General features: G+C 53.9%; 1 long non-coding RNA gene across 1 annotated transcript; it reads left to right on the top strand.

The window, feature by feature from the left end:
• The first annotated feature begins 28 nt into the window (after window positions 1–28).
• On the top strand, window positions 29–5,896 carry LOC105611014 (uncharacterized). The gene is made up of 3 exons (XR_003588781.2): window positions 29–583; window positions 680–866; window positions 4,962–5,896. It is a non-coding gene; the product is annotated as an uncharacterized LOC105611014 (long non-coding RNA).
• Window positions 5,897–13,940: the final 8,044 nt, after the last annotated feature.

Below are 13,940 nucleotides of genomic sequence, written 5' to 3'. Positions count from 1 at the left end.
CCAATCGATCGAATTTCTAGTTGCAATTCTCTGTACGTCCCTTGGCTCGGGGCAGGGACGGGTGGGGGGGAGCGGTGGCGCGGGGCCTGGGGAGGGGCTAAGAAAAGGGGTCACTTTTCCCCCTCACCCTCCCTCTCTGCGTTGTCCGGGTCCTGAGTGTCGCCCCAGAAGGGGCTTGGGGATTGTTGTGGGTTGGGACACACCGGGGAGGTTGCAAACTGGAGGAAGAGAGGGACGACGCCAGGGACCCAGGGCCCTCTCCTTCCAATTCCCCGAGCCTGCCCGGCTCCGCAGGTTTCTTCTCTATAGTGCCCAATCTGCCCTAGACGGTCCCCAGCTGGTAGTCTGACCCGGTACCCGGGGCACTTGAGCGTCCTCTCTCCGGATCACTGCTTGGGCCCCCCACCTTGGGGAAAATGCACCCGAGTCCTGCTTCTCAGGGGCTCGATCTGAATCAGGCGCCTGCTCTCTTAGGGGGCGCCCACCCCATCCCGACCGCCGAGTCTGCGCCCCTCCCCAGACAATGAGAGAGACCGACAAACTTTTGAATGGATTAAAATCCAGAGGAGCCCCGCCGGAACAGGTGAGCTGGGTCTGGGAGGGGTGCGCTGTAGCCTGAAAACTGTCTTCCCCTATCTCTGCCTCTCTCCTCACTGCATCCCGGCTCCTCTGCTGGCAGATACTGATCTACCCGACCTCGGTGGAATTTGGGCTGCGGTTGGAGGAGCCACTGGCAGAGGAGTGGAGCCAGAGCAGCTTTCCTCACCCGAGTCTGGGGACTAAGGTGGCAATGTCAGAGGAAAGGGATGCTTCTGAAACGAGAGAATGGGAGAAACAGGGCGCTTGGAGACCCGTAGAGTCTGAAGGTGATCACTTCTTTCCCCAAACGCAACTTGCAGGAACTTCAGAAAAGTTTTTTGAGGAGATGGAGATGGGAGCAGAGTTTGGGTTTTGAGGTTTGAAGTGGGAGAGAGGGCCCCTGCTTCTTATACTGGAGGAAGGATGCATTTATTTCTCCATCACGGCTGATTACGGATGTATAAAAACCCGGACAGGTCCCGAACCTGCTCACCCAGCAAACTCTTAGAGGCGCTTAGAGATCCCCAAAGGGCTTTCCCAGGAAAGCGAGAGAAGTACCAGCCGCAAACGGTAGTCTGCCCGGGTAGGGGGCGGGGTATCGACCCAAAGCATCAGCTCGAGATCTTCTCGGGGCCCCTGCTGCCCCCGGGAACCTTTTGCTGATTTTAAGTTAGGAATGACATGGATTTCTTCTTCTTCTCCTTTTAACTCCAATTTGACTCAGAGACCCATTTCCCCAAGATGGAATCCGGGGAGCGCCCCTCCCCACTCCCAGCAAAACCACCTTCCAACTTCCTCCAGCCCACGTAGAGGGTCAGGAAAAGACCCCCTACCCCTTCCCTGGGGCGGAGATTCCAGTCCCCCTCCCCAAGCGAAGTCCCGGGAGGAAACGACTCTTCAAAAGGGAGTCAGAGAGGGTGGGAGCAGCGAGTAGGACTGAACTCGGGGCCCAGGTGGAGAGTGGGCAGGCTGGTGTGGACACCGGGGCTGGCGTGCCCCGTCTGGTGAAGCCGGGGAGAGTAGGGCTATGGCAAGTGCACTAGCAGCACCCGGGGAACTCTAGGGCCCGCCAAAGGGAGGCCCAGCCAGGGCGGAGGGTCTTCATGGTGCTGAGGTTTCTGGGTCTGACCCAAGGAGCCAGGCAGGATGTGGCTGGAGCATTTGAACAGCTTCTTGGAAAAAGCCAGGAGGGGCTGTGGATCCCAGGAGAGAAAATTCCCACCTCCAGCGAGTGGTGCCTCTGGCCTCTGCTTGGCCCGCATCTTTTGGTTGGGAGTGGCCAAACTGCCCAGGTTTGTTTTCGCTGCACCCAAGGTTTTTCTGCGGATAGTCTAGGGACTGCTCGACACTGCTCATGGTGGAGCCCCTAAGTGGGCCTGCTGAGAGGTCTGAGAGAGCCACAGGGGGACCTAGGGACTCAGAGGTTTCCAGAACATGGGCTTTGGGAGGGACGTATCCTGGGGCAGAAGTGAAAGGGACTGATATTCAAGTCTAAGCCCTTTTCTTTCCTCCCACCCTGTGGCCCTGTGCACCTCTCTAGCACAGAAGAATGGGATGGAAGGTCTTATCCCCACCCAATCCCAAAATTAACAGGGAGCCGACTGAGGTTTCTTTTACCAGCTGTCCCAGCTCTGGGTGAGCTAAGAGAAGGCGCCTGGGTCTGGACTTTGCCCCCTCCCTCTTTGATGAATCTAGACCTTTTCCCGCCTCTTCCCCCATCTCCACCAACATGCCCCCCACACGCACACAGTCTGTAGAGCTGTCTCTCTTTTACTCTTTGCTTCTCTTCCTTTTTCTTTTTTATACTAGGATTGATGGAGTCATGGCAGTTTGGCAGAGCGTCCCCTAAGCCTGTATTGGGGAGCTGTGGACCCTGCCCTGACTTCTCAGCTAGGGGTGAACAGCCTCATCTGGGAGCCCTTGAAACTGAACCCCACATTGAGGGAAGCTGAGAAAGAATGGTGTGAAGGGTGGGTAGGCTGATGCAGGACAGAGCCCTGACCTGAGGAGGGGGCACGTTTATGCCTTCTGCCTGTTCAGAGAGAGGATTTATAAACAATGGAAGATGGAAAGGAGGCTGGGGAAACTGCACAAAGGACTGGAAAAAACCCTGAGAACAACAAAAAGACTGGTGAGGGAAGAGAAGATTTGAGGGAGCCCCAGTAGTGAGGGCAGAGGAGGGGACTCGGGAGGGAGCAGGGAAGAGAGATGAAATGAAGGAGCAGTTATAAAAGTCAGAATGAAGAAGCAAGATTTGTTTGTTGTATGAGAGGAGGGAAGAAAAGCAAGAGAGGAAGGGAAAGCACACGCACAAAAGGAGGAGGCTAGAAAGTAAAAGCAAAGGGCAGGAAAAGAGAGAGAAGTTTAAAAAAGTAAAAGAGAAAAATGAATGGGAGAAAGAGATGGAGAGGAATGGAGGAAAGCCAGGGAAAAGGAAGGAAGGAAGGAAAAGTGAAGGAAGAGAAGAGAAAACAGTGGAGGGAGGGCAGGAGGAAAACGAAGGGAGGAAAATCGAGAATAAACACACAGAGAAAGGGGAAAGAAAGAAAGAAGAGGGAACTGGGTCAACAGAAAGGAGGTCCAGACTTGGGAGGAGCAGAGGGAGGGAAGGAGTGGAGAGGAAGGGGTGAGGAGAGAGGCCGGTGGAGCTGAGGTGGGGGCTCCCAAGTACCCCAGCCTCCTGGGAGTGGATCCTGACCTCCCACCACCTCTCCAGCTCCTCGGGCCCCAGTGCCCGCCTCCCCACCAAGGCCGGGGCCACAGGGGAGGTGGAGATGGAGGCCAGCCTCTTGTGATTAGCTTCTCCCCAAAGTAGACAGAGCTGGAGTTCTTCCTGCATTGCACCTGCCTTGGGCCAGCCTGGATGCTCTGCAGGTCAAGATCTGGTTCCCAAAGCAGTGCAAGAAGCAGAAGAAGGGCTGCAGAGAGGCTCGAGTCTCAGATCCGCCCTGGCTCCGTCTCCTGATCCACTTCCACTGTCTGCAGACTGGGCCGCTTTGTTCTGCCATGCTCTGGCTCTGTGACCTTGGATCTCAGTTTCGTCGCTATGTCAAGCAAACCCTTTGCACTGGTGGGTTCTTCTGTCCCTTTGGTTAGGCTGCCTGTATGCGCACAGGAGAGAGAGGGTAAGGCCCAGTCCATTCCAGGAGGGACATCTTCATTTTCTCCCTTGGTAAGAAGAAAAATCGTCCTCCTTTGCCAGCCTCATCTCTAGCCCTGCCTCAGAAAGCTGCCTTTCAGGGCAAGGGATTTCTCCATGCCAGAAGGGGTCAGATTAATTTAGAAGGAGCTTGTTGTAAGGTTTGCAGACACTGGAGGAGCCAGCGAAAGCGTCTCACGCTAGAAAGAGAATGAGGACATGCTTTCCCGAGGCATTTGGACTTTCGGTGTGCAGTGTTTCACTGAACTCTTACACACACAGATTAATTGGCAAATGGCTTTAGATTCAGCCTGTAGGAGAGATTGACATGGGGTGGCTGTGTGTCTGCAGCCTCTTGGGCCTGTGCTTCCGTACCTGTCCATGGGATCCAGTGGCAACCACCCACTGAAAGCCGATTAGGTAACCCCTTTGTTTCCCCAAAGTGGGATGGGGCAGGTCACAGAGTTCAGCACATCTTCCATGGACAGCGCAACCTTTGAGGATGAAACCCTCAAACCACCGGCAGGAAAGCCATGTCCCCAGTAAAACCTTGCAGCTCCCCTCAGGGAGGCCTCACTCCGGCAGTTCGAGTGTGGCTCTGTTAGCTTTCCTCCCCTTCCTCAAGGCTCTTCCTTCCTTCTTTTATCTCTCCCTTTTCCCCCCAAACCCCACCCCTGCCTGCTTGCTTCTTTCCTTCTTTCTTCCTGTACTTTCCTTTTCTTTCTCTCCCTTTTCATCTACTCCAGGCTGGGGCTCTTGTAGTGTCTTCATATCCAGAGGCTTTGTTCTGAGACCTTCAGACAAGCTAACACGTACGCTGACCTCAAGAGTTCATTGCTCAGATGCAAATATTGGGATTGGAGGATGAAAGGCAAAACGGGGGAGTAAGCTTTGCTAATCAAGTGCGGGCTGAAGTAACTCATTTTCTGTATCAATCATGATTATTGCTGTCATGTCCCTGTGGCTTACCCCCAGAAAACCCTTCCCCACCTCACCCATCTGCAGGCCACAGTCAACCTGTCCCTGCCCATGGGGGTGGAGTTGCTAGTGCCCCCGAGGCCGTTGCTCTGCCTGGGTGAGTGAGGGCTACAAGAGCTCACCTTGGTGATGTCAGTAATGCCAGATCAGAGGCTCAAACTATTAAACAAGCAAAAACTATTTCCCTATTCCCAGTGCATTTAGGGGGCCTCTTTCCTTTGGATGGAGAAGCTGGTCAATTCTGACTCTTGGCTGTCTTTCCAAGGAATGCCCCCTGATTAGCTGGACCCACCGCCATCCACAGCAGCTCAGCAAAAAAAGGAGGCCTCTTATTCCTGGCGGTGGTGGAGGGAACGCCGACTGTCCGCCCAGAACAGCCTCCTTGCCCCCAGCCCGGCTCCCTCTGGGAAGGAGGGAGCCCAGTTCACTTCGCAGGATCCGGAATCTTGAATCTCCGGGGCAGAGCCGACAGCTGCGACCACTTCTTCCCGCCTGAGCCTGACGCTGGAAGCAGCTCCTGCCGTTGGGTGCTCACTGCCGCCTCCTCTTCTGCTCTGTTCAGTTTGCTGCTGTGTTTTTCTGTGTTGTGTGGGGATCTTGGGGGACAGGGCAATGAAATGTTTCTCCTCGGGTCGCCCAGTCCTTTCCCACGCCCCCACCAAACCTTAAAGCTGCCGATGGATGGATGGTATTAAGCTGCAGCTTCCAGCCCTGCTCACAAGCTACTCCAAGCAAATTCAAATTCTCTTCTGGGCCGGAGGAAGGACACAGGCTCCTTCCTCAGTCCTTCCTTGCTCATTGATCCATTTGAAGGGCATCTGGGGGTCAAAACTGAGACCAGATTGCTTCCATTGGTATAAAATCAGCATTGTTATCGCACGAAAGGCCCAGATTTCTCAAATCAAGGAACCGAGGGGGCTTCGCCCAGCCCCACACCTCTTCTTTGGCCTCTCAAACCAGTGATGATGTAAAGGTTTGTTGAGGTGGAGGAAGAGAAGGGAAATAGGTAGTTTGCTATACCAAGAGATCAGTCTGTAACTGCGGCTGTTCGTTACACCAATGTTTATTTCGTACCTACTATGTGCAAAACATTGCCCCCACCTCAGATTTGTCATGACAGTCAATAATGGGATTCCTGCCACTGTGAGGCTTCAATACGTATGGACAAATATATAAATAAACAAACTGATGGAAAAGAAAGCTTGGATTTTGATTGCCACCTTCCATGTGCCTGGGCTCAGAGCCTCTGTCTTCCCAGCCCCCAGCTACCGAGACCCAGTCAGTCGGTTGAAAAACAAGACGGCCCTAGGGCTCATTTCCTTCCCCCACTGGAAAACTTAGAAAAGGAGCAAGAGTCGTGCTCTGCGATCAGCAACCGTGGAAGCCGTGGGATAAAGGGTTTGGGATGGTGAGCAGAAGGGTCACCCAGAGGTGCCTTCCCATCCTTGAGATGTCGCGGGAGGGGGGTGGGCGGTCACGTTTCTCTGGGCGTCTGAACAGGTCTGCGGGTTTGCCCTGGTGTTACCACATGCCTAAAGGTGACAGCAGGGTGTGCATGTGCAGGGGCTGGACGAGTGTTCCCGAAGCAGCCTTGTGTTCACTGGACCCAGACGCCTGCACTGGAGCAGGTGCACGTCGGGGGGGCGGGTGCACAGATCCAAACACGTCTCCGCATACATGATCCTCTGTGTATGTGAGAGCGTGTGTACCCGCTGAATTATTATAAAATTACACTGACCCTTACAGAAAATCCATACCACCCGGTCTTTCTCCCCGACCTCCCGACCTCTGGGGTGCCTGAGGAAAGAGCTGACCGGGTCACCGCCTCCCCCTAGTCAATGAGTCTCTCTCCATTAGCATGAAACATGAATCTACTGGCAGCTTGACAAATTATAACTAGCAGCCAGAGTTTTGCCAACTGGCTGGCTTGGGCGCTGTCTATTTATCATTGAAAATGGTAAATCATAAGAATCCAGATGACTTAATTATTCAAATCCACCCAGACCTAGAGAAGCTGCAGGCCCGTCAATCAGCCCTGGGCTTGGGGAGAAGGGCAGGGGGAGAAGGCTGATTGCTTGGGAGCTGAGAGATGTGGGTTCCACGGCCTCTGCCCTGCCCAGCCAGCGGGGGCTCTCTCTGCCTCCCTTTCCCTTCCCTGCCCACCTTCCAGGGCAGGAGCCTGGCCAACTGTTCGGGCTGCTGACCCTCCCGGGCTCTCCCTTCCCCGCCTCCCACTGCCCAGTCCCCAGGCTCCTGTGATGTTTCTCTGCCTCTCTTTGTGCGAGTCTGCTAGCTTGCCCTCTCTTTCTGTATTTCAGGGCCTTTGATTTTATTTCTTCTCTTTCTCCTATGCTCTTCACCATTTCTTTTTCTCCCCTCTCCCTGCAGATCGACACTCATCCACACACGCTCACACACACGTGACTTCTCTGATGGGGATTTGCCTGCATCCCTGGCCCCTTTGTTCTCACTGGCCAAGAGGTGCCCAGCTCAGGATCCCCATGCACACACTGCGCCCCCTTAACCCAGTGCCCTGAGTCCTGGAAGGTCTGAATCCTTTCCACCTTGGAGCCACATGAAAGCACAAAAGTCAGTGGATGATCTGGGCTTGATCTGCATTTCACCCCCAAATCCCATATACACACTTTCCTGTCCCGCCTTCTGTGGAGTTCTGCACGGCTTGGGTGGTCAGAGATGAGCCCCTGTCAGCGGGAGACAGGCCTGGGCCCCAGCAGGGCCCACCTCATGCTGTCCCCTTGCTCTGAGCATGGAACCACCACAAGCCTTAACAGAGGGACCCCTCAATGTGAGCTTTTGCAGAAGGAGAAGGGAGTCTCTTTACAGAACAAATCCTAGACCCGGAGGTCTGCACACTGAGCTCCTAGGGGCTCTTTGATCTCCGGATCCTTTTATCTTTGTGCCTCTCAAAACCCGGTGTAAGTATGTGCGCCTATTCCAGCCCTGGGCCCCAAGGGAAGCCCGTGCTCCCCCTGCCCCTAGTGGGGGTGGTGCTGGATGGGCCCAACGTGCCCCAGTTCAGGGGTTCGTTCCCTCTAGAGGACAGTGTGGATGGCAGGGAGGGTCCCCTCCTTGAATGGTGTCCTGGCTTGTTCTTTGGCGGGGGTCTTGTTAGTTTGGCTCTGAGTGGCTATGTCAGCACATGTGACCACACGTTTTCGGGAGTCCTTGTGCAGGAACAAGTGGCAATGTCCCCACCAACAGGGCACCTGAGGAAACAGTCCTCTGATCCCTGCAATTCCATTTCAAGGCCTCCAACCCACGTAGCTCTCAACAGAAACTGGCCTTGCGCTCTTACGGAACTCTATGAGGGAAGTTCCTCCTTGACTCTAGCCATTCCCTTTGGCACTGGAGGATGGAGATGATCAGGAATCCTGGGAGGGGTCTCCCCTCTCCTCCGAGAGAGTGTGCATGGTCTATAAGGGACCCTTCCATGCCCAAGCCCATCCCCCCGGCCAAAACACCACCTGCCACTCTTTCGTCCCCACCTTTCTGAAGCAGGTTGATATTTGACCATAAGGGCAGCGTTGAGGGGTGAGGCAGGCAGGGAGAGGATCAAGATTCCAAAGCAGCCCAGCAGCTGGGCGGCAGGGAGATCAATAAAGGGAGACAGATTGAAGACAGGTTTCTCTCACTTTTTTTTCCTGCTGGCTCAGCGCCCCTGCCCAGCTCCTACGAGCAGGTGGAGGACGGAGTGGAGCCCTGGCCTCTCTCTGCCCTTCTAACTCAAACAGGTTCCTAATCCCTGGGTAGAGGGTAAACAGCCTCCAAGCACGGCCAGGATTAACCACAGAAATGCCGCTAAGGTATTTTGGACACATTTCCCTGTCTGCCCCCCCAACCCCATGTTACTAATTAGCCCAACAGCTTGGGAGAAGCTTGCGGGGAGTAGCTAGGAATGCCTTTGTGCAGCCCCGCAAACCCAGGGCTGAGCTCTGGACAGTGTCTCTGGTGCTGGACCAGCTGAGGGGGACAGAGGGGTTCCCACCCCTCCTCACTCACTGAAATCCACATCAGCTCCAGGGCAGGCCTCGCATTTTTCCTCTGCATGCTCCCCGAATCCCCCGGCCTCCCCTTGGCTTTTCACAGCTGGAAGGCAGGTGGGGGACAGGGGGGAGAGTGGAATCGGCTCCGGAAATCAAACGACCCAATAAAAAATTAATTGTCTAATTAAAACCATGAGGAAGCCCCTTGCCAGAGTCTGGCTCTGAGTCATCAGGGCTATAAAGGGTGGGAAAATGAGTCTCAGCTCCTAATAAATTCCTGATTTGCAGCTTGGTCTATCAGCAAAGGAGCAGGAGTGCTGAGGGTTCTGCTGGGGCTAGGCCTCCTGGAGGTCACGCCATCTCGCCCTGGGCCCCCAGCCCTGGCGGGCACACCCACCTCCACCCCATAAACCCAGCTCGAGCCCAAGGACTGGAACCTCTCCCCAAACCACTGCTCAAGGTAGGCGCGCCTTCCCAAGGCTGACCCTCAGGCTCCCTGATCTGGGGCTCATCCATTTCTTCCAGATCTTTCCTCAGGAAAGCAAACATCCTGGGACTTCCCTGGTGGTCCAGTAATTAAGAATCTACCTTCCAATGCAGGGGACATAGGTTGGATCCCTGGTCAGGAAACTAAGATCCCACATGCCAAGGGATAACTAAGCCATGCACCGCAACTAGAGAGCCCAAACACAGCAACAAAGACCCAGCATAGCCAGAATCCTTAAAGCATTTTAAAAAGGAAGCAAACATCCCCAAAACTCCTCCAACTGGAGAGTTCTTCATTTAGATTAACTGATCATTGTTAGAAACAGGTTGCTGTGTGGGTGTGTTTTGACCTCATCGCCTCCATTTTTGGTGAAAAATACATTTTTTCATAATTCATGAGATAGCAACTTCCCTCTCTTAAAATTATGCTGATTTTGCATGAATGACAGTGAATCGTGCTACAACATGAATCCCTCTCCCCTAAAAAAGTGCTCTGCCCAGTTGACCAAATCCCCTGGGAGAGGGAACATAGAGCTATTCCAAAAAGCAGTGCAGAGTTAGGCAACTCTTGAGGGTAGATGGGGATCCGAACCTTCGCCCTGGATAACGGCACCAGTTCTTCCCGGGAGTCTGCCCCATTCCTCTATTCCCTGCCTCCCTCAGCAAAACTGCCTTACAGACAGAGGCATGAAGTCATAGTAGCAGGAGGAGGAGGAGACTGTTAGCGTATATCCTTCAAATCCTGATACATTATTTTATTACACAGAATACAATATGGGATGTGTATCTGTGATTAGCGTCTTTAAACAAACGCAGGAGAACAAAGGATGTCCTTCAGCACAGTCGCCTCAGCAGGACATACATCTATACCTCCCTTGATTTAACCACTTTGGCAAAGACTCCTTTAAATTGGACTTTGTAGCCATTCTACAAATACTCAAGACAAACATGATTAACTACAAATTATTTTTTGACTGATTCCAGACAAGCAAGTGATTTTCTCGCCAATAACATTCAAAGACTGAGTTAGTGAGTCGCTCAACTGAGTCAAAGTTGAGGGTACTGAGTCACGTACCCTCAAGACAGTTCCCAGAGAGGAGCTACAGAACCGGTGTCATTGCTGCCTTGTTGGAAGAAGGGGTTTTCCCCAAGGTGGCTACTTGGAGGCAGCAGTGCTTTCAGTTGCGTTTCTTTCTGGACACATCTGGAGTGTGTTATTTATCATTTCTGATGATCGTTCTTTTGTTCATCTGGTAGTTATTTTTCATCCTAAATAGCAAACTAAGCTTTCCCTAAGAAGGAGAAAAAGGGAAGGAAACAAATTCCTGACCCCTATCTGGGTCAGAATCTCATTTCAGATTTCAGCAAATTCCCATACACAAGTGTCTCCATGGTGGCTAGGCCTTTCTGCTTTCATGAACTCCAAACCTAGAGACGGGAATGTCAACACTGATTCTGACTCACCTCATAGCAACTAGAGACCTACTAAGTGCCACTAGGTTATTGCTTTCTATCTGAATTGGAGACCATTTTCCTTCCTCGATGGATGGAATCTGCATTTCCTCTCCCTGCTACCCAATCAATTTAAGACTGCGTCCTGCTCCATGGGTCTGTCGTTCTGGGAGACACTCTGGTTTCCTGGAGTCCACGTCTCATGAGTACATGACTTTGGAGATCATTTTGTCCACCTTTCTGTCCCCAGGCAAAGAATATTATTGTCCCCTCACGAATATTATTGGTTCTCAGCTCGACTTGCTTGGGTTGGTAAATAGAAAAGTCCTCAGTGTCCAACTATTTGCGACCCCATGGACTGTAGCCCAGCAGGCTCCTATGTCCATGGAATTCTCCAGGCAAGCATACCCATGTGGGTAGCCATTCCCTTCTCCAGGGGACCTTCTGGACTCAGGGACTGAACCCAGGTCTCCTGCAATGCAGGCAGATTCTTTACCATCTGAGCCACCAGGGAAGTCCTGACCCAGAAAGGATATGATGGTGGCCCACCATCACACAAACTTGTGGGTCGGTTGAGGGCACGGGTGCCATGCACATCAAATTCTATGTGAATGGCGCCACCTAGACTTGTGCTCCAGGAGTGCAGTGAGCGGTTGGTCCCTGGAGCTGAGCAGTGCTGCCACCCTGCAGCCCAGAGACATTGGCAATTCAGGCAGTTTTGCCCAGTATTCACAGATGAAAAATCTACATTTTGACAACTAAAGAGTCAACACCTCAGCCCCAAAAGAAGGGCTCAAAGTGGAGATTCCCTCCCCTCACTGACAGCTGGGAGATCTAAACTCAGAAGACAGCTCACCAGTTTTCTCTTCACAACCTCAAAGGCAGCTCCAGCCCTAGGGAAGATCTCGGAGGTATGGAGCAAACCTGATCCGACCCAAGCTCAGCGTCAGGTGATGTGGCTGGAACACAGGTCAGCCTGGACCTAGAAGTTGCAATGAGATGTAGGATCGCTCCTGGCCTAGAGTTTGGGGAGGGCTGGCAGTGGGTCATGGAGTGGTGGATGGTCAGGGTCCTTGATGTAGAGTGAATGTTTACAATTGCTCAGGCCCTCACCTGCAGGTAAAGCTGCCTTAGCCTCCTTACCCACTGCAAAGTCCATCCCACCTGGATATTCTTCTGCATCCTCTGCCAGCCCTGCTCTTCTCTCCTTCCACCCTCTTTTATGCTTTCCTCTCCGAAAGAGTCTGAATAAAGCCCAGTGACCTCAGTCATTTCCACAGCAGCCCCCTCAAGCATTCTCTTGGCGTGCAGGGTCACTCAGACTCCATGTCCTTACCTCACTGGGACCAAGCTCCTTCATGTCCAGTTCACCCCATTCTGCCAGGACATCCCCGACTCCGCAGCTCCGGGCACTCAGCCATCAGACCCTTAGATGAGCCACCACATCAGAGGTTGAGATACTAGGACTTGGAAGAAAGAGTTAGCCAGTCCGCAGTCAGCCTCTCCTGACGGGACTCCTCCACACTGGGCACTGCGGGCCACGTGGAGAGTCGGAGGAAAAGAGTCTGGTTCCAGAGAGCATCGGATCTCATGTGATCAAAAAAGACACAGCCATCCCAGATTACACATAACAGTGATAAGCCCCGACCATGGAGGTGAGACTTGCGCACAGTCCATTTCAGAGGTGAGAGAGACTGCTCTCAGCTAGGGGCCCCCCAAAGGACCCCCAGAGGATGTCAGATAGGAGCTGCCCTTGGAGACCCTCACAGGGCCTGCGACTGTGGAGGGATCATCACGTGGGTGCCCTTTGTTTCCCAGAATGCAGGTGGTGGGAGCTGGGATAGGGCTTCATCACCGAGCACCTGCTCTCTGCCGGGCACTGGGAATCCAGTGAGAGTGAAGGAGCCCATGTTTCCAAGGCTGACAGTCTAGATGGGGAAAGAAACCAGAAGCAGATCTTTACAAGGCAGTGAGGGAAGGCCCTGCACCGGTGCTACCCCCTCCAGGCATCGTGGGGTACCGCGCCCACACCTAAACCTCTCAGGGCAAAGAGAAGAAGGGGGCAGGGAAGGCATCCTGAAAGGGGGGCTGATGTGAACTAAGAGTGAGTGGTACCCTTTTTCTTCCCATACTCTCCCAACTGAAGCTTATCTTCCACCACGAGAAGAAACCTTTGGCTTCTTCCAAACAGAGGGGTGTCAGCACCCTCTCAGCCGCCCTCTCTCTTGGCAGAGTATTCAAAGGTGGACTGAGGTCCCAGTCATCTCTGGGGCGCCTCCTGGTCCCATCTGCCCTTCCCTCATCCCTCCCTGCTGGCATCATGGCCAGGTGCTCGGTTTCCCAGGAGTGGATGGAGCCTGGGAGCAGGAAGGGAAGAGCCACCAGCCTCCTGGAATTACGTGCTCTTCCCTCGGCCTTTGGAGCCGATGCCCCTGCTTCCCCCTCATTCTCCATCTGGATCCAGCTCCCACCTCCCGCAGCCGCAGCTGCTCCCTCCCCTGCACCTTGGAAGAATGTCCTTCCTCTGCCTCCCTCCACAGGGGCCCAGTGGGAGGGAGGCAGCATCTGGCCCCATTCTCCTTGGCCTGGGTAGGCTATCTGGAAAGGGGAACCCCTCTTGCCCTGTCCTCCTCTCTGGGGAGCACCCTCCCTCCCCTCTCCACATTCCCCAGAAGTTCTCAGACTGAGATCCGTTGGACTACGTGCAGTTATGTGGTGAAATCACTGCTTTCCTGCCCCGAGGCGCCGAAGCTGGGAAGGGAGCCTGCTCAGACCTTTGATGTAGGCACGTTTTAAAAGGCCCACCTGTCCCCTCTCTCTCCCTACCCCCAGCCTGAACTGCTGGTGCCCCTCCTCACGGCTCCAACTCCCAGGCTACCCCCGCCCCCGCCCCCAACGACGAGGCCTGGATCGGGTCACAGAAACCCTTTCCCGCTGGGGTAATCGAACCCGACCCCCAGCCATGCTCACTCAGGGACATCTGTCTCCGGTGAATAAGGGGAGATCCCAAACGTGAGTGGTTCAGTGACACTTAAAAGCTCAGAGCAGGAAGATCTGCAGTTTCTCCTGGAGCGGGGCCTGTGGGGAGGGTCACTCCGAAGCCCTCGTTTGATGTTGTGCTTTCATGGTTGCGGTTTGATCCAGATGTTCCCCACTTGTGGGATTTTCTCCTTGGGAGGGAGGGGGCCCTTGGCTGTGAAGACAGCTCCATCGTGTGCACATTTGGATCTCAGTGGCTGGGTGGGGGTGCTCTTCCAGCTGATGTCAAACCCTGCTCTGGACAACCCTGCCCTTTCCCCTCT

The sequence above is a fragment of the Ovis aries genome, chromosome 3 (genome assembly GCF_016772045.2).
Source record: "Ovis aries strain OAR_USU_Benz2616 breed Rambouillet chromosome 3, ARS-UI_Ramb_v3.0, whole genome shotgun sequence".
Taxonomy (NCBI): Eukaryota; Metazoa; Chordata; class Mammalia; order Artiodactyla; family Bovidae; genus Ovis; species Ovis aries.
Note: the sequence above shows the minus strand (reverse complement) of the source record. Positions and strands in the feature narration are given on the sequence as shown.